The 22,014-nt window shown below is 36.9% G+C and overlaps 1 pseudogene; it reads left to right on the plus strand.

Annotated features, from left to right (window-relative positions):
- Positions 1-22,014, plus strand: part of LOC107576133 (centrosomal protein of 290 kDa-like) — a 32,913-nt pseudogene that overhangs the window by 3,038 nt on the left and 7,861 nt on the right.

A 22,014-nucleotide genomic window follows, 5' to 3' on the forward strand; every position in this document is an offset into this window, starting at 1 on the left:
AGATAGATAGATAGATAGATAGATAGATAGATAGATAGATAGATAGATAGATAGATGAGTTTGAATGGGTTAGAAATAGTACATAGAAAGGAAGTCTGATTGAGTGTAATGGGCTTCAGTGTGTTTAGATTTGAATTTTGACAGTTGGAGTTTGACGGAATGTTCAGGTGAGCAGAGACTTTTCAATGCAAGTCTATGGGATTTTTATGTTTTTTAATATTTAATTTTTATGAAAACCGTAGGTCCGATCAGTTAGAAAAGATATAGCACACCCGGTCAGATCAGTCTGAAGAGCTGGGCTGAGTTTGGAATCTGTAGAGTTAAAGCTCTAGGAGGAGTAGCAGTCAGAAATGTTAGTCTCAGAAAAAGAATAATAATAATAATAATAAGTTTAAGACGGATTTCAGTAAGTTGGCTTTCTCAAGCCAACTTAATAATATTTTCACACTTTTTTGTGTGTGCATAATTTGACACTTAAACCTCATTGTAAATGACAAACTTTGAAAATGTATATATCTCACAAAATTTGCAGAATAAAAATAGAAATGCCGGTTGTAAATTGTAGCTGTGTGTGTGTGTATGTATGTACAGTATATTTCACTGTTACTATGTACAGTTGCACAGTTACAATGCTCAGGTATTGTGTGTGTATCTGAGGTTGCATGTTTTAGCTAAACTGGAATACTACTTTGCTTCCAGACAAACATCTGCATATTGGAATGTGTGAGGGACAAAAGCATTCTCCCTGAAATTCTTCTGACAATCATACTTTTTTTCCCACGTAGGTTAAACCACGGGACCTGAAAGCAGATGATTCAGAGAAAATGATTCGGCTCTTTAGAATCTCACAAACACTACTGAGGGTAAGACTCATACACCATCACCACACATCTGCCTCTTTCATTTGGAAAGCTTTACATTTCTTTTACTTATTATTTTCTAGTCATTGAAGTCTTACCATCTGCAGTTCCTGTCAGTCATTTTAATAGTATTGAGTGGGCCAGTCTAGATGTTACATTTGATGTCTTACTGGCCCTCAGATGAAACTGGATGAAATTAAATGTGCCTATGAGGTTGTAGACAGCTCAGGTGTGGAGCAAGCAAGAATTGGTATGTACGGTCATTATTCGATTTGCGTTTCCCACAGGAAATAACAGTGCTTGCAAGGCAGCAAAATAATAGTGTTCAAACCTTCTAATAAAAAATAAAATGGATTAAATGAGTGCGTTTTTTTGCTCAAGGTCACTTTACAAAAAAAAACTGTATTTTCATTCATAACACACGCATATACGACATCAATGGCAATTCGATTTTGAATGCAGAACATGTCAGTGAGAGATTTCAAATCTCAATCTTAAAATTCTTCAGTAAATAATTTTAGGCTTAAATGTATAGTATTACAGTATGTTTAAAAATCCAGTAGTAAGCCTAAGGCTGAAATGATCTAATAAAGTAATTAAGTCTATATGTTAAGAGCTAAAGCTTTGCAAGTGCTGTAATATATAAGTAATATATTTATGCTTGTGTATTAAATTATTCCAGAAAATGAGCTGAAAGCCAAAGTGCTAAAGCTGGAAGGTGAGCTAGAGGTAAGGGAGGTATTTCACTAATAATTGTATACAAGTGCACTTATTTGACTTACATTGTGTGCTGTTTGTGAGCAGTCGGTGTACAAGTACAGTCTTAAGAGGATTACTGGCTTAATTCCTTGTGTCTTGCTGTCTGTTAAAACTGTAGTTGTTCTGCACATCACATTTCCTTTGATATGTTTATTATTGTGAAATAAGTGAGACGTCATTGAGCCACTCAAATCACCAGTGTCAAGAGATATATACAGATGGAGAGTTTTGGGTCTTGGGTCTTGAGCTTTATTCACATCCGCCTTGCATCCTGTCCAGATGGCCCAGCATGTGATGGGAGGGGGAGACACACGCTTCCTCCGGGATGAGATTCACCAACTGGAGAGTCACCTGGAGCTCAAAGAGAGAGAGGTGACCCAGCTGGAGAAGGAAATGGGCAAGGAGAGGAAAGCCAATGAGGAGGTAGGCACTTTCCACGATTAGGGCACAAAAGAGTTCCAGTCTTTTTTTTTATCAGCAAGTGGTTGGTGAAAGGAAGAGCTTAAACTTCAGATATTCACCGTCAAACTCAAATTAAATATTAAAGGTGTCATATGATGTTGCTAAAAAGAACATTATTTTCTGTATTTGGTGTAATGAAATGTTTATGCAGTTTAAGGTTCAAAAAACATAATTTCCACATACTGTACATTATTGTTTCTCCTCTATGCCCCGCCTTTCTGAAACACGTCGATTTTTACAAAGCTCATCGGTCTGAAAAGCGAGGTGTGCTCTGATTGGCCAGCTATCCAGTGCGTTGTGATTGGCCGAATACCTCAAGCGTGTGACGGAAATGTTACGCCCCTTACCATATTGTGATGCCCTCCGGAGCGTAACGTAAAACCATGTCTGCATTTGTGATCGGAAAAATGACAAACAACAAGTGCTACTCTACACTGCCCAAAACTCGCGTTTGAATCATCAGTGGCAGATTCTTTAAATATAAAAACATACTTGCAGTCTGTGAGTCAGAACAGCCGACATTGTAGTCGGTGAGCTAGAGGTAAGGGAGGTATTTCACTAATAATTGTATACAAGTGCACTTATTTGACTTACATTGTGTGCTATTTGTGAGCAGTCGGTGTACAAGTACAGTCTTAAGAGGATTACTGGCTTAATTCCTTGTGTCTTGCTGTCTGTTAAAACTGTAGTTGTTCTGCACATCACATTTCCTTTGATATGTTTATTATTGTGAAATAAGTGAGACGTCATTGAGCCACTCAAATCACCAGTGTCAAGAGATATATACAGATGGAGAGTTTTGGGTCTTGGGTCTTGAGCTTTATTCACATCCGCCTTGCATCCTGTCCAGATGGCCCAGCATGTGATGGGAGGGGGAGACACACGCTTCCTCCGGGATGAGATTCACCAACTGGAGAGTCACCTGGAGCTCAAAGAGAGAGAGGTGACCCAGCTGGAGAAGGAAATGGGCAAGGAGAGGAAAGCCAATGAGGAGGTAGGCACTTTCCACGATTAGGGCACAAAAGAGTTCCAGTCTTTTTTTTTATCAGCAAGTGGTTGGTGAAAGGAAGAGCTTAAACTTCAGATATTCACCGTCAAACTCAAATTAAATATTAAAGGTGTCATATGATGTTGCTAAAAAGAACATTATTTTCTGTATTTGGTGTAATGAAATGTTTATGCAGTTTAAGGTTCAAAAAACATAATTTCCACATACTGTACATTATTGTTTCTCCTCTATGCCCCGCCTTTCTGAAACACGTCGATTTTTACAAAGCTCATCGGTCTGAAAAGCGAGGTGTGCTCTGATTGGCCAGCTATCCAGTGCGTTGTGATTGGCCGAATACCTCAAGCGTGTGACGGAAATGTTACGCCCCTTACCATATTGTGATGCCCTCCGGAGCGTAACGTAAAACCATGTCTGCATTTGTGATCGGAAAAATGACAAACAACAAGTGCTACTCTACACTGCCCAAAACTTGCGTTTGAATCATCAGTGGCAGATTCTTTAAATATAAAAACATACTTGCAGTCTGTGAGTCAGAACAGCCGACATTGTAGTCTTCTCTACCAGGATCAGGAAACGGTCCTCCTGAATATTTGGGTTGAAGTGTTCTGGAACAGTGTTGTAAATACAACTCTTAACCACTGATTTCTAGTCGTGTCCTCTTTTGGAAGAATAAAAACAAAGTAGTTTCGCTTTCACAACGAAACACAGCGTCACACGCGGCGGCGGCCTAGAGTGAGCGGAGGCCGGTGGCTAGAGTGAGGAACGGCCGGCGGGCTTAGTGAAAGGAGGCCGGTGAGCTTGAGAATGGCGTGGCCGGTGGATTTGACGAAGGAGCGGCCGGCGGGCTTGCGGCAACCACATGTGACGACCCCGGGCTGAACTCCGCTATGTCCATGGTGAAAGCCGATCTGGCGATCCACAGCACGAAGTTGATGTATTTCCTCAGCGACCAGCACGGATCAGCTCTAGGCATGACGAAGCGGATATCGTCCTCTTTTGGAAGGCCAAACAAAGTAGTTTCGCTTTCACAACTAAACACACAGCGCCTTCACGACATGGCGGCGGCAGGAACAATACTACTGAGAGAATAAAAGTTACGCCTTCTTTCTTTGCGTGAACATTTGGGTGGCGTTACGCAAATCTTCCCACATCGTGACATAGACGAGCCGTTTTAGTTAGGCATGGTTGACTCTTAACTTTTATAAAGAATATCTCTTTGGATTTGAGATTTTAGTTTTTGCAACTTTACAGATCTTCTTTATGCACCAAGAGCTTGTGCACGGCACAAGTTTTTTTATGCACGGCAACCCTGTTACTTCGTGACATAGACGAGCCGTTTTAGTTAGGCATGGTTGACTCTTAACTTTTATAAAGAATATCTCTTTGGATTTGAGATTTTAGTTTTTGCAACTTTACAGATCTTCTTTATGCACCAAGAGCTTGTGCACGGCACAAGCTTTTTTATGCACGGCAACCCTGTTACCAAAATTTGGGACATGAATAAATGCATTTTAAAACCAGAATTTATGTCATTTTGTTAATTTCCAGCAATAAACATTAAATAAACATCAAAATTAATTAGATAAATTGATCAAATGCAATGTAATAATAAATATACCTTAGATAATAAGAATGGGAATTTAAATGTTGTCAAAACATATCAAACATTTGGAGCTGTTAAATTAATTAAAGAATAGTAAATTTTTTACAGTAACTTCGGTAACGGTTAAGTGCTTGACTTGATGCACATTTAAATTTTTGTAAAAAAGAGAACATAGAATGAGATTATTCACTTTTCTTCCTGATATGCTGTAGAAAGGGTCCAAGTGATGATTTTGAGAAAGATTTTCATAATAAAGTAAATCATGCAGAATGCGGGACACTGATAAATATCATGTTTTGGTAATTAAAATTTAAAAGGTTCATAATTATAAATCATTTTTATTGCAATTAACTGAATTAATTGGTTATTAATTCAACTAAAGGTGTCAAAATTATGTATTTTAATTGTTGGATAAATATCGTGTTCATTAAAAACAAAAAAATATGGAACAATAATAGGGATGGTGTGGGATTGAGAACAACCTAATGCATTGGTTGTATGTTTTGCATCTCACAGCTGGCTCTCTGTGCTGAAGAGGCAGAAGAAAAGAACAGGAAACTAAAAAGAGAGGTATGTCCAGTCATTTCTGCTGCATAAAGCTTTTATATGGACTACTATCTTAAATCATTCTCTTTCTGTTACTTTAAAGTATCCATTCCATTCTCTCTCTTATATTACCTTTATTTGCTTTTCTTCTCAGCTTTATTCCACAACTGATCATTTCATTTTTATGCATGCCTGTTATGGTTTTCTTTTTTTATCCTTTTCTTCCTTGCTGTCATTTCTTGTCAATGTCCCCTCAAGATAAATCAGCTTACAAAGAAGGTAAGCCAGTCTATTTATTAGAAACAACATATCTTGGAACTGCACCACCAGTCTGTATATGAAAACAGTACTGTATATGGCTTATGAAGCAGCAGAGATTACCGAGTTGTTGATCATTTTCAATCTATTTTTACTAATCCGAGATTTTCACAAGTTATTCTCACAATTTCGATAAAACCTTATACATTAGCCAGTTAGATAATCTTAACTTCTATATAAATCAGCTTAACTCGCAACAACTCATAAAATCAGATGTACGTGATCAACATAACACTCCACGATAGAGCAAGTGTCTGTTTTAAAACAGGCCCGAAACTCTCTGGAACTGGTCAACTTTATTGCTAAGCCCTGAGTGATGGCTTCACCACTGTGTTATTATAGGAAATTAATCAACACTCCTGTAATGTGAGTCAAATGTCTGGAATGAAGAATTAAAAAGTGCTTTGCTTTAAGTAATATGACACTCTGGAATGATGAGTGATAATCCACTCATTTAGTAATAAATCATGTTTGACAGCATGTTGAGTAATGGATTTGTTCGTTACTGCAGAACGAAGAAAGGAAGTAGAGCTGAGAGAGCCTCTTCAGACCAAAGAGGAGAGCAATGAGATTCAGAGGAGACTTACCATAGCCAACCAACAGCTCTACCAGTGCATGGAAGACCTGCAAGTAATCCCCAAATCACCTTCAGCCTGTCATATAATGCCATCATAACATGGCAGGCTCACGGTCTAATTAATACACCTCTAATGCTTCAGTACTCCTTTCAATGGGCCATATTTTTAACAAAATAAAATAGAAATACACACTTAATTTACACACGTGTAAAATCTAGTAGCACTTAAATTTTTTTGAGCCCACTTGTATCGGTATTCAAGATTTCTTTTTAGTTGTTTTTATTTTTGTTTATATATCATTTACTGCACTTTGTTATTTCTCTAGTTATTTACCTTTAGCACGAATGTGCGACCTATGAATCGGAAATTCACCGAAAATAACTTTTTTGCATCGCATCTTGCTTTTGCTTATATCAGTGGTCAAGGTTTCTTTTTTTTATTTATTATTGCAGTTTGAATATTTTATTGATTTCAGTCTAAGTCAATATTAATATGTAAATGTGACATCAACACCTAAATGTTTGCAGGTTATTTTTTTTGATTAAGTAGTGGGTTTTCAATCTTGGTGGTGTCTTTTATTTCAGGGGAGTCCTGTATATGTCACCTTTTACAGCATGTTTCAAATGCAGTCTCCTGTTTTGTTTCATCTTCATGTTGTGATCAACAAATCCTCCCTATTCCCAGCATGCCGAGGGCATGGCTGCCAACCTGAAGAGCGAGAATGAGCACCTGCAGAAGAATTTGGAGGAGTCTGTGAAGGAGATGGAGAACATGATCGCAGTCCAGCAGACAGACGCCATCATGGATCAGCTGAGAAAAGAAAGAGATCATGCCAAGCTTCAGGTGCTTTAATCAAATTTACTGTATAAAATAGATAATTTCAGTCCTGAATGCTGATTGATCGATATAATGTTTGTACCACATGAACTGGTTCTCCTAGATACAACTGGCAGAAATAAATAGTTACGGTTGAGTTTTGCATAAATCTGAGTAGTTTGTGAGTGTGCATGCATGTAATGGGGGGTGGCCTCTTTTATGATTGAAAGAAAAATAAATTATAGTTACAATTAATGGACTCACTTTAAATGGATGTCTTTTTAAAGATCAGAGAGCTAAATGAACAAATCCAGGCTCGAGTTGAAGAGGACGACCCAGTGATGGCTGCTGTTAATGCCAAAGTGGAGGAGTGGAAGGTGAGCCCAACCTCGCAAATGTCAGCTTTGACAAATAAAACCAGTTTATATTCAAATGAGGTTAGGTTTCATTAATGTTCCCCATTTCTCTCTACTTCTGAAGTGGCTGTTGTTGTTTTTCTGTTGTTTGTATGTGGTTTTGCCTGTCTGAAAATGCTCTTTGAGGAGTCATTTTCCTGAAGTTCTGAAGAAGAGGTTGAATATTTGCTTTTGTGCCAGACGTGACAACCAACAATTTTGTCATCCGAGTAAGCAATCCAAGAAAAACTACAACTTTCATTTTTGTAACATTGTGCTAGCACACATCTACAGTGGAATTCAGCTTATAAAAATATGTAGATATAAAAACAAAATAGTGCTTTTAATTAATAAAAAAAATATATAATCTCATATATCAATATTTTCTTTGAAAAGCTCCCAAATAAAGATAACTTAAATAGATAAAGACATTTGTGTGACAAACGAGTAAATCATTGAATAGACATTACAAAAACTTGATATATTGCTTTTCTTATCCTTTTCTTATTTTCTTACTTTGCATAATAAAATGCGGCCCTTTTTATTGCAGATTTTTTTTTTATAATTAATTGTACGAACTTAATATTTTCAGTTGACAACCCTAGAAAATACAGAGAATATTTTATAGGCTAGTTCGCGTTGCCCTAAAGTAAAGAATAAACTCCAGACACAAATAAAGTTCATGTAATCTGATTGAGAGAGCAAAAACATTCAAATGTACTTCTATTTTTAACATTTATGACACATAATAAATGGAATACAAATTGCCGCCATAGAGGAATATCACATTAACTAATAACAAGTATCATATTTAACATCATGATGCTATTACAACACTGAACAAGTTGACACAAATCACCTGAAGTCGTTGAGAACATTCCAAGCACAAAGCCTATAACTATTTCCACTGTAACTGCTTTTTGTTTGAATAGACATGATGGAAAAGGCCCAAAACGCTAAACAACTAGTTATTAGAGTTTCTCAATTACTGCCTGGTTTGATGTCAAGCCTCTAAGCGGTGAAAAATCAGCTTCAAATGTCTAACCTGCATAATAGTATCACACATCCTGGCAACCCATAAACCAACACTGTCACAGTGTGAAATGAGGGAAACACCAGATTTATTCTTTTGGTAGTTGAGGAAGTTGTACATGCTGTAAACTGTCATGTATTTGTTTCTGTTTCAGAGTGTTTTATCAGGGAAAGATATGGACATTTTGAAAAATCAGCAGATGATCAGAGACTTGAGGGAGAAACTTCAAGCTGCTCAGATGGACTCTGACAAAAGCAACATTATCGCACTGCAGCAGGTCAGTCAAAGTATCACGCAGTGCTATCCCGAATCACTTTTCTGAAACTACCTATGAAAAGTTAAACACTAGTTAAACTCTGTCTCTCTTTATATATATATATAGGACTCTGACAAAAGCAACATTATCGCACTGCAGCAGGTCAGTCAAAGTATCACGCAGTGCTATCCCGAATCACTTTTCTGAAACTACCTATGAAAAGTTAAACACTAGGGGAGTCTCTCTCTCTTTCTCTCTGTCTCTCTTTATATATATATATAAAGTTACATTTTAAAATATAATAACATATAAAACAAACAAAATATAAATTAAACACTGTGTATATATTAATTTGTGTTTTGGTAAATTATAATTTCTGAATAAGTTAAGTTAAGTTCAATTCATTAATCATGTATGTAGAGGTGATGGTATTTTAAAGGGGTCATATGATGCGATTTCAAGTTTTCCTTTCTCTTTGAAACGTCACTGTGTGGGAAGATTTGCATAACACTGCCCAAATGTTCACGCAAAGAAAGAATGTTATAAAATAAACTTTTATTCTCGCTGTAGTTTTTGTGCCGCCGCCGCCATGTCGTGGAGACACTGTGTGTTTCGTTATGAAAGCGAAACTACTTTGTTTGGCCTTCCAAAAGAGGACACGACTAGAAATCAGTGGTTAAGTTGTATTTACAACACTATTCCAGAACAGTTCAAACCAAATATTCAGATGTGTGGAGCGCATTTTATGGAGGACTAGGACTGTTTCCTGGGAGAGTAGCCTACAATGCCGGTGTCTGTTTCTATAAAGTGGGGCAATTCCAACTTTGCAAGGACAGTCTGGCACTTCTGACTCACAGCCTGTAAGTACGTTTTCATATTTAAAGGATTTGCCACTGATGATTCAAACGCGAGTTTTGAGTAGTGTAGAGTAGCGCTTGTTGTTTGTCGTTTCTCCGATCACAAATGCAGACATGGTTTTATATTTACGCAGCGCGATGCAACGCAACGCGTAAAAAGACAGTATAAGTCATTATAATCAGTAATTATGTCACGCCGGGACACGGCATCAACAGTATGGTGAGGGGCGTAACATTTACGTGACACGCTTGAGGAATTCGGGCCAATCACAACGCACTGGATAGCTGGCCAATGCAAAGGGATTCTGGTACTTTAAAGGGGTCATATGATGCGATTAAAATTTTTCCTTTCTCTTTGAAGTGTTACAAGCTCTTGGTGCATAAAGAAGATCTGTAAAGTTGCAAAAACTAAAGTCTCAAATCCCAAGAGATATTCTTTATAAAAGTTAAGAGTCAACCACGCCTAGCTAAAATGGCTTGTTCTAACACGCCCCCACATCTATGTCACGACGTGGGAAGATTTGCATAACGCCGCCCAAATGTTCACGCAAAGAAAGAATGTTATAAAATAAACTTTTATTCTCGCTGTAGTATTTTTGCCGCCGCCGCCATGTCGTGGAGACACTGTGTGTTTCGTTATGAAAGCGAAACTACTTTGTTTGGCCTTCCAAAAGAGGACACGACTAGAAATCAGTGGTTAAGTTGTATTTACAACACTATTCCAGAACAGTTCAAACCAAATATTCAGATGTGTGGAGCGCATTTTATGGAGGACTAGGACTGTTTCCTGGGAGAGTAGCCTACAATGCCGGTGTCTGTTTCTATAAAGTGGGGCAATTCCAACTTTGCAAGGACAGTCTGGCACTTCTGACTCACAGCCTGTAAGTACGTTTTCATATTTAAAGGATTTGCCACTGATGATTCAAACGCGAGTTTTGAGTAGTGTAGAGTAGCGCTTGTTGTTTGTCGTTTCTCCGATCACAAATGCAGACATGGTTTTATATTTACGCAGCGCGATGCAACGCAACGCGTAAAAAGACAGTATAAGTCATTATAATCAGTAATTATGTCACGCCGGGACACGGCATCAACAGTATGGTGAGGGGCGTAACATTTACGTGACACGCTTGAGGAATTCGGGCCAATCACAACGCACTGGATAGCTGGCCAATCAGAGCACATCTCCCTTTTCAGACCGGTGAGCCAGAAAGGCGGGGCATAGAGGAGAAACAATAATGTACATTATGTGGAAAATAATGTGTTTTTTAAACCTTAAACCGCATAAACACATTTCATTACACCAAATACACCAAATAATGTTCTTTTTAGCAACGTCATATGACCCCTTTAATAATCAGTCATTATTTTTATTTCTTTCTTTCATATAATTTTTTGAATTATTAACCAAACATATTACTTTATTTCATTTTTTTATCCTACTAATTAGGATACAAGGTATGTCTCAGGCCTGTTTCACACATCCTGCATTTGCAGCATGACAAAATAAGTACTCTATACTGGGAATAAAGAGATTTCTGGGTTGTTATATTAAATAGTTCCTTTAGTAGCACTCCTTTAATACAATCTATCGTATTAGTATTAGAATTTGGCTATTGATAATTTTAACAAAGTTGATTATTGTGAAATTTAATTTACATGAGGAAGTGTCCATGCTTACACCCAAATGTGAATGAATTTATAAGGAATGGAACCCAAACCTCAAAGTGTAGCTATAAACTGCCAGATTTGCTGAATAGAAAGTGTTTATGTGACTGTCACTGCGTGTGGAACGTAGCCCACCAGATGTATTGTTTTAAAACAGTATGTCCCACTTTTATTTTTTGTTGCTTCATAAAAGCCTGTATTGCAAAAGATGGTGTTGATAAAAAGGTTTATAGTGCATTTCAATGTGTTTTTTCTTAAGTTTAAAATATGACGCATGACAAACATTTTCAGTGGCAGAACTCATCATCGCCACTGTGATGCTTCTGGGAATACAGCGTAAATGCTGTAACCTGTTAATATGGCCGCTGAAACTCGCCACAGACGCAAGATGTGTGGAACAGACCTCAGATTGACTCTAATGTATCTGACGTAGTTTGTGTGATTTATCATCTATCTTGCTATCTATCAATGCTTCATTGGCTTCCAAATGTTTCCTTTTTCCATTCTCTCGTGTTTACCACTCGGCCGAGTCAGGTCATATATGAACTGTGTGGCGTAAGTATCTCTGTTTCTCATTTCCTTTGCTTTATGTGTCATTGTTCCTCAGTTTTACATCTGTCATTATTCATCTGTTTCCATCATTATTGGTTCATCTTATTTTATCCCAATGGGGGTTAAGGAAGTCATAGACTTTGTGTTTGACTTCAAAAGGCCGTGCAAGAGAGGGACAACCAGATCAAGATGCTGTCAGAGCAAGTCGAGCAGTACACAACAGAAATGGAAAAGAATGCTGTGCTCATCGAGGAGCTGAAGAAACCGTTAAAGAAAGATAAAGGTCACGTCAGCGTGCAGCAGCGTAGGTTGGAAGACTTGAGCACTAAGCTGCAGGCGGGTGAGAGGAGAGCTCTGGAGGCTGAGCGTGCCGCCCAACTGGCTGAACATGATGCCAGGGACAAAGACAAAGAACTCAGTGACACCCTCAGTCGAATCCGACTTTATGAGTCTGTGAGTTTATCCCTTTGCACTTTCAGTAGTGTAAAATTCACTCCTGTTACAAAGTCTAAATAATTTTTGGGGTCGCTATAAATGTTCTTGGGTTTAGGACAATTAATTACTCTTATTTTGCAATGGTGTCTTCAACTTGGTAAGGTCACAAAGCATCTTCACAAGGTCTTTTTCTTGAATCTAAAAGCAGAATTTGCCTACAATAGGAGCCTTCCTTATAAGCTCACTTGACAAAAGTTTTATGTAACTTTTAAAAATGTTTAAATAATGACTAAATACATGTAAATGAATAATTTGTTAACAAATTAAAACATTTATTTTTTGCTAATGCATCTTCAATTTATTTGTATTTAATATATTTATCAACAGTTTAAGTTATTAGTTATTTATTTATTTTTATATACTATCTTTGTGTCTGTTTAATTTTGGGCCCATATTTGTGATCATATTTAATGAAAATGTGAATATTTTAAATAATTTATTAAATAATAATTAATGTCATATGCATTTAATTTTTTTATTCAAATTAGCGCTGGTCAACGATTAATCGCGATTAATTGCATCCAAAATAAAAGTTTTTGTTTACAAAATGTGTGTACTGTGTATAGTTATTATGTATGTATAAACAATACACACACATGCATGCATATATATTTTTAAATATTTACGTTTATATTTATATTCATATAATTTATATTATATATAAATATATTTAATATATAAACATAATATATTCTTAAATATATACATGCATGTGTGTTTAGTACACAGACTATCTATATTCTATTGTGAATAAAATATAAGTTTATTAGATTTGTAAATTATTCCATTCCTTTTTTACTCACAATTTGTACAGTGTCCCAACTTTTTTGGAATCGGGTTTGTACTATGTAAACAAATAAAAAATATTTTGGATGCGATTAATCGTTGCCCAGCACTAATTTAAATAAATATAAATCTATTTATAAATATATATATATATTTATAAATATATATTTATAAATATATATGTTGATATAATCAACATTTTCATTAATTTTAGTTTTTTTATTGCATCTATATTGTGAACACTCATTAAAGATATTCCCATTTATGTTCAAATAATCCATCTTTTCAAGTAAAATTAATTATATCAGGTAGCTCTTGATTTATTTATCTAATTTTAAAATTCTCATCAATTCTAGCAATAATGCGTTGGGGCAACTTCTCAAATAGAACATTTTTGATGCAACTTCTACCATTTCTGTTGGAAAGTAGCAACACTTGATCACAAATAATTCAAATGATAAACATTCAGAAAACAACAAGTGAGTCACTTTACCTATAGAATTTTACAATAAACCTAAATAGAAGTTTGGCTTGAAACACTCCACTGTCTTTCAGGGGACGGATGGTTTGGAAGCGGCCATCACTGAGATCACCAGGATTAAATCAAAAGGAAGAACTGGATTTGAGTGAATTCCGCAGATCAAAGATTTTGAAGCAGAGACAGTACAAAGCAAAGAACCAGGTCCTGCTGAAAGAGGTAAAACCGATTAGCGTTGTCTTTATGGTGTGACTTTACTCTGTTAGCCCTCTTTAATTTTGTCTGTGACCCCTAACGCGGTGACCCCTAGCCTTTCTAGAGGAAAGGCTCGAGCTTAAACAACACATTTGTGCGCTGGTGAAGGACAAATGTGAGATATTATCTCCAAGATGGTGCATATCAGTTACACACTCATGTCCTATTCACATAAACAGATCAGTTGGTTGCTTTATATAATGAAACCTGACAGCACATTTCCTTTTTAAGGCATATCAGTAGTTAGTAGTTCACTGCGTGATGACCGTGTTGAAGAAAAGCCCAGCAGATCTTTTAGAGAGAGGCCTGTCTCTGGATTCACAGATGAAGAGATGAAACGCAAAGTAAGCCTTTTATCAGAAAATAATGAGTTTTGAACATCATAAAAGCATTAAAGCTAAGCTAATAACCTTTTTTTTTCTCAGAATGAGCATCTGCAGAAAGAGCTGAGCAACAAAGAGAAAGAACTTGATTTCAAAGCCAGATGTGAGCAGCATCACCGCGTAACCTTTGCACACTTGCAATGTCAGGTGGTTTCTGTGACTAATGTTTCTCTCTCTCCTGCAGTGAATGAAATGCTGAATGAGAATAAACAGCTGGAGCAGGGCATGAAGGAGATCCTGCGGGCCATCCAGGACACTCAGAAGAAAACGCCCACATCCACTGGCGTCAGCATTCCCAGCCTGGACAGACTCAACAATGTACATTTACCACCATTTAGAGGGCCCACACTATATGTGAAAAATATAAAAATACTTTATTATTATCTATAATAAATAATTACATATTTAGAATTATTATAAATAATCATTTAAAAATATATAATACATTTTATGATTATAATTAAATATAATATTTAAGGGGGGGGAAACTGTGTGAGAAAACATTATAATAAATAATTTATAAAGAAATAATAAAAACTAGAATTATGCATCAAGTTATGAATTTAAATATAAAAGTATATATTTGAATGAAAAATAGAATATTTACTGTAAAATAATTATTTTGTATTATTTAGTTGTGAAAATATAAGCCTATATTAATATTAAGCCTAGTCCCAGACTAAAATGCATGTCTGAGCTGTTTTAACTGAAAGAAACTTGCACTGACATATCTTCAAATATGTAAGTGCCATTGATTTTTCTCAAGTAATGTACACCAGTAATGTTTTTTCTAAGGCATGTTTATAAAAGCTACTTAAATGTCCTAATTGAATATTGCTTATTCCTGGCTTAATTTAAGCCCTGTCTGTGAAACCAGTCATAATTATGCATTTAAAATTATACATTTAATGGCCTTGCTGTGGTGAAATGTGTTTAACTGAGCTGAGAGTACATCACTCTCATTTGTAGCTGTAACCATTATCATATTAGTTTAAATTTGACATTTTATTAAAAAAAACTTTACAAAATGTAATTATACTGAGGAAAACCGATGAACATCGATCAAGTCATGGTAGGCATTCAAATGCAAGCACAGAATTTGTGCAGGAATAGTGATTAGTCATCCTGATAAATTTGTGATAATGTGACTTGCATTTTGCACTCAAAATGTATTAACTTTTATTCAGTCTCGCATACATGAATATGAAGTTTGTGGTCCCTAAACTTGCAGCAACATGAGATTATGATTCCTAAATATCCTGTCACAAAATTTGTGAGTGATAATTTTGTTTATCTTAAGGCTCTGGAGATGAAGTACTCTGAGGGAAAGTTTGATGCAAGCCTCCACCTCAGAATGCAGGTAAGATCAGCTGACCGGCCGCAATGAGGAGCTACGGCAAGAGATGAAGGCAGCTAGAGAGGAGGCAGCAAACACTCTCAATCAGTTAACTAAAGCTAATGAGAAGGTATTTACTCACAATACCAACTCAAACGTTTACTGGATTAAAAAAAAATTATTTTGAATTCACTGTCACCATTTTCACATATGTGACTTCTTTTTGTAGATTGCTCGCTTGGAAAGTGAGGTTGAATCAGTGGGCAAATCAACTGGCACTGCCATCCATTACAAGTCATTAGCTCTGCCTGAAGAGATGACGCCCACTAGTGCGGAGGTCATCAACACACTCAACGAGTACATGGTACAACTCCTACAGGTGTGTGTGTCAGTCCGATTACTGTATCATATTATAACAGAAACCAGATGTAACGTACATAATATTAAGACTCCCGACTGTGGATGTTCAGGAGATCAAAAACAAAGAAGATTCCATTGAGCAGCTCAGTTCGGCTCTGGAAGAATATAAAAGGAAATTTGCAGTGATCCGCCATCAACAAGGACTACTATACAAGGAGTATCAAAGGTATGCCGAGCCAATAAGAGAGTTTAAAGTATAAAATATTATATACATAAAGGTATGCTGATCCAAGAAAATATTGTTTATATTATATTATAAAATATGTTTGATTATACATATGTTATCAATAAAGCATGATTTTAAATCACCTCATGTGCTCCGATTTAGCGAGAGGGAGTCTTGGCAGAAAGAGAGAGACTGTTTAGCCGAACTGAAATCCAAACTCGAGGAACAAAGGGAGGTGGACGCAGTAAAAATCAAAGTGTACAATGTAAGTCTTGATCATTTACACCCAAAATTAAAATGATGTCTTCATTTACTCACCTGTTACTCAAACCTGTATAACTATAGCGATTTGCTAACAAACTGATGTCACTCATTTGAAACGCCCTTGGAATTTGTCTCAGAATAAAGAATTCAACATTGTGGTGAAAAAACATCTGTTCAGCTAATGGTTATTAGATGTCTCAAGACTTCATATAATATAAAATCAAATAAAACACTAAGTATCTAATTTATCCCTTTCGTGCTTCCCATTATCTGTTTGAATCATTCCCAGCACTGGCTTGAGGCTCTTGAAAAGGACCCGAATGAGATCCGACGGGAGCTGGCCGAGACGGCCCGAAAAATTACGGTACTCAGGGTGAATGAGAAGTGTCTGACACGATGTTATACGACTCTGCTTGAGCTCGAGCAACACTTGAGAAAGGAGAATGGCAAACTGAAGGATGAAAAAAAAAAATATATATATATATATATATATATATAATGAGTGATATAATCAACATTTTCATTAATTTTTGTTGTTTTATTGCATCTATATTGTGAACACTCGTTAAAGATTCCAATTTATGTTCAAATAATCCATCTTTTCAAATAAAATGAATTATATCAGGTTGCTCTTGATTTATTTATCTAATTTTTAAATTCTCATCAATTCTAGCAATAATGCGTTGGGGCAACTTCTCAAATAGAACATTTTTGATGCAACTTCTACAATTTCTGTTGGAAAGTAGCAACACTTGATCACAAATAATTCAAATGATAAACATTCAGAAAACAACAAGTGAGTCACTTTAACCTATAGAATTTTACAATAAACCTAAATAGAAGTTTGGCTTGAAACACTCCACTGTCTTTCAGGGGACGGATGGTTTGGAAGCGGCCATCACTGAGATCAAAGAATGTAAAAATCAAATCCGGGTGAGAGACCGGGAAATAGAATCCATGATAAAAGAGATAAACCAACAGGAGATCAAAATCAACAATCTGCTAGATGAGAATGAAGACCTACGAGAAAGCCTTGGTACGTTTCCTCAACCTGCTTTTATTCTTTCAGAAATCCCGTGTAAATTATAATGAGATCCGACGGGAGCTGGCCGAGACGGCCCGAAAAATTACGGTACTCAGGGTGAATGAGAAGTGTCTGACACGATGTAATACGACTCTGCTTGAGCTCGAGCAACACTTGAGGAAGGAGAATGGCAAACTGAAGGATGATTTCACTCAAATGGATTTCACTCAAATGGTAACTGAAAGAATCGGCTACCTGCAGAGATACAAGGTAGGCCAATGTATCACTCAAAAAGATGGAAAAGAAAATGATGAATGATGGAATTTCCAAGGCTTTGTTTTGACAGAATAGTCAGCCTGGTCAATATATATTGGTTTTTCACTATGAGGGATGGTGGTCATCTTTGCTGATGGCTGTGACTGACCTTTGCTGACCTCTGTAACATTCTTTGCCCTTAGGAGATGGCAGCGTTTAATATGGCCGCATTGCAGAAATCCCTTGACAGTAGTGTTCCTGCATCAGAGCTGGAGAGAGCCAATAAACAATACACCGAGCTCACCATCAAGTACAGAAACCTCCTACAGAAAGATAATCACCTTGTTCAGAAGACAACCACACTGGAGCACTTGGAGGTACATCGCTTGCAGGTTACATTAAGCAATGGACCTTCTTTGTTTTTCTTACAGTACTCTCCTTTCCTTTCAGAAGGAGAATGTGTCTTTACTTGAGCGCATTAACTTCATCAATAAAGAGCTTGAGATCAGCAAGGAGACGCTTCACACTTTGGAGCGGGCCTGGGAAAACATCAGCACGACTGGTAAACGTCACTGCTAATACTGGTAGATACAATAAACAAAAGCAATGTTGAAGCATTGCAAATGATGTAATTGATTTCTGGTGTTCACAGGTGGTGAGAACAGCATGGGCAAGGCAGCCAAAGCCCTGGCCAACAGCAAGATTGTATCTGTGTCCAGACGCATCACAACGCTGGAGATGAAGGAGTTAAATGAAAGGCAAAGGGCGGAACATGCTCAGAAGATGTACGAGCACCTGAGGAACTCCCTCAAACAGGTGGAAGAGCGCAACTTTGAGCTAGAGACCAAGTTTACTGAGGTGGGTCTGATTTATCTCTTGCATCACATAGCATCCAGAATATAGCAACCATACCTTAGCTTGAACACCACATTTTATTTTATTTTATTTATAATTATATATAATACATTTATTTTAATAAAGCACATTATGTTGAGCATTAAATAAACTTTTGTTTTATTTTTATAATACAGTGTTAAACATTTAATATGTTTTTTATTTTATTTTATTTTAATAAAACAGATTAACATTAAATATACTTTTTATTTTATTTTATTATTATAAACTATAATAATATGATTGTTTCGTTTTATATAACACAATTTTAAACACTTTCAAACACTTTATTTTATTTTTTTGTAAAACACAGTGTTGAACATTTAATAAGCTTTTATTTTATTTTTAAACGCAGTATGTTGAACGTTTAATAAACTAATATTTTGTATATATTTCTGTATGCCTGTACAGCTCACAAAATTATACCTGGAGGCTCAGCGGATAGAGCGGGAGCTCAGGGATGAGCTGGCAGACAGTGTAAGCAAAGACATCAGCGATGCCGATCGCAAGCGAATCACCGAACTGGAGAAAACAGATGCAGACCTGTGGATTGAAGTGTCCAAGTAAGCCTGATGACTCAGCCTGTGCATATGCTTGCTATGATAACATATCACAAGAAAATGTATACAAACGTGTTTTAAGAGTTTTGAAATGTTTGCAGATTGCGGGAAGTGTCGGATGTCGCTAAAATGGAAGTGTCTGTTCTGGAGGCCAGACAGCAGTCAAGAGAGGAGGTGGTTGAAAGCCTGAGGAGACAGGTGTTGGACTACCAGGTATGTTATTCTCATGCTTTTCTTAATTTTTTTTTCAGCTGTGCAGCCTCTTGATCACGTCCGCAATTGCACATCTCCTCTTCATGCTCAGTCCGATGAAAAGGCCCTTATCGCCAATCTTCACCAGCACATTGTGGCTCTCCAGTTGAGCGAGACCTCAGCCATCAGCCAACTGGAAGCCACCAACACATGCCTGCAGAAACTTGAAGCACAGAAGTTCAGAGTTGAACAGCAGATGGATTCTCAGCAGCAGGCACTGTGGCATGCGAGGCAGGAGGGTCACCAGCGGGCCAGACACCTCCGCCACACCATCCAGGCTCTCCGCAGACAGTTCTCAGGAGCCCTGCCACTGGCCCAACGCGAGAAGTTTTCCAACACCATGCTCCAACTGCAAGAGGACAAGGCACGGGCCAGGGAGGAAGCACATAAGGCAGAGGAGGAGAGGAGGAAAGCAGAAGGAAAAGCACAAGAACTGGTGCTAAAGCTGAAGGGGTTGGAAGTGCTCATAGCAACACTGAAAGATGCCAAAGGAGCTCAGAAAGTAGGTTGACTGATTACAAATAGAGTTGTGATAGGATTCTTGTAATCATATTATATTGCTATGAAAAAATTTATAATTTTTATTTGTAAAATAAATGTTAATAATAATAAATTATATATTTAAAAGATATGTTATATAAACGTTTTATATATATATATATATATATATATATATATATATATATAATACATAGTTATGAGATTTGATGTATATATATATATATATATATATATATATATATATACATACATACACACACAGTCATGGCCAAAAGTTTTGGCAGTGACATACATTTTATATATTAATATATTTGCATTATTTACACAAAATAACCACTCTCCTTCTTGTAATGCATCCAGATTTTTTAAAATATTATTTAAGATTATTATTACTGTATAAATTTAATTTTTTTAATACAGTAATTTTTGCATCACAGTAATAAAAAAAAACTATTTCACAGTGATCAATGAACCTAAAAATAGCCACCATTTTCTTTTGAAAAAATCCTTATTTCTTCCTATATTCTTAATAGATTTTATTATATTTACTTGTAAATGATTCACATGAATTACGTTTACTCCCTATTAATAAAGAAAATTGTTCCCATAAACATAAATTTACACTCCGCTGCAGTGTTTACAGCTTAATATCAACCCCTACAGGTGAGTGAGTGGCATAAGAAACTAGAGGAAGTTCGTCTGTTGGAAATGAGGCAGAGCAGAGAGCTTGGTGCCCAGCGGGAAGAGATAAAATACTTTAGGAACATTGTGGCTGAGCAGGAATGCACCATCGGTGGCCTGGAAGAGGATCTGGTGCAGCAGAATAACGTCAGTATTGCATTTAAACTTGTTTCTTCCCTATTTATTACAGTATAGAGAGCTTGCTTCATGCATAATTTCTAATCTTATTTGTTATCATTGTATTAGCTTTTCGAGGAGCGGCAACTGATCTGGGATCAGAGAGAGGTGCAATTGGAGCGCCAACTCGACACCTATGAGAAACAGCAGAATGAAGGCCTAAGCACAGCTCAGAAGGATCCATCAACACTGACTCTTTGCAGACGTGACAAATTTTTGTTACTGTACTCTGGTAAGCAGTTTACTGAACTACAATTTAAATTACACTTAACTTGTCCTGTTTGGCTTTAGTTTGAGGAAGCCACAGGCTCTCTACCGGATCCAAATCAACCTTTAGCGCACCAGTTAGACTACGCTCTTGGAAAAATCAAAGAGCATGTTCGTACCATTCTTGAGACAAAAGCCACCTTCAAAAGTCTGGAAGAGGTATTTTTTTATCCATCAAGTGACTGGGTAATAATTTAAGTCAGCTTTACCAATTGTAAACCTTGTTTTTAAGATTATGTTACAAGGAGTTTCTTTCTCTCTGAGCAGAAGCTGAAGGAAAAAGAAGCTGCTTTGTGGACATCAGAACAAAACATCTTATCCAGAGACAAAGTGATCAATGAACTGAGGCTTCGCCTACCAGCCGCTGCTGAGAGAGAAACTCCTAGCTGACCTGAGCAAACAAGAGGACTCTGAGAGCCAGCCCGCCCTGAAGGTCGCCCACCAGACCATTAATAACCTACAGGGGCGTCTGGATCAGAAAGAAGAGGTTCTCAAGAAGTACCAGAACCTGTTAGCAAAGGCTCATCAGGTGCCTATTTAAAAAACAGACTTCATAAATTGGTGATCCAAATTGCACAATAAAACCATATAAAAGCTCATACTGTATATCTTCATTTTTATTCTCCCAGGAGCAGGAAGAGATTGCCAAAAGGCATGAGGAAGAGGTCAGGTCCCTGCATCAGAAACTGGATGTCTTGATGGACACATCACTGGACCGTTTCAAACAGACTGCTCTGGTACCTAGAGTATTCATTATAAAGCTCAACTTATTATAGCTTGCCAGAAATGGATCAAGAAAGAACAAATATATAGTGCACATAATATATATAATAATGTCATAAATCATGGCAGCTGTCATCTTTATTGGGCTACTCAGTTTTATTCTTCTCTAGGAGCTAATGAAGAAGCCCATCATCACTGTACCGACCAATAAGCACTTGGTGCGGTTGGCAGAAATGGAGCAGACGGTGACCGAGCAGGACAATTCTCTCTCCTCACTGACACACAAGCTGAAGGTCGTCACTGCAGAGCTGGTCCAACAAAAACAGGTGACTGCAGCACAAGCCATGGAGCATGCTGCAAAAATATCCAGGTGAGAAATTAAAACAAG

The sequence above is a fragment of the Sinocyclocheilus grahami genome, unplaced genomic scaffold (genome assembly GCF_001515645.1).
Source record: "Sinocyclocheilus grahami isolate Dianchi unplaced genomic scaffold, SAMN03320097.WGS_v1.1 scaffold31.1, whole genome shotgun sequence".
NCBI lineage: Eukaryota > Metazoa > Chordata > Actinopteri > Cypriniformes > Cyprinidae > Sinocyclocheilus > Sinocyclocheilus grahami.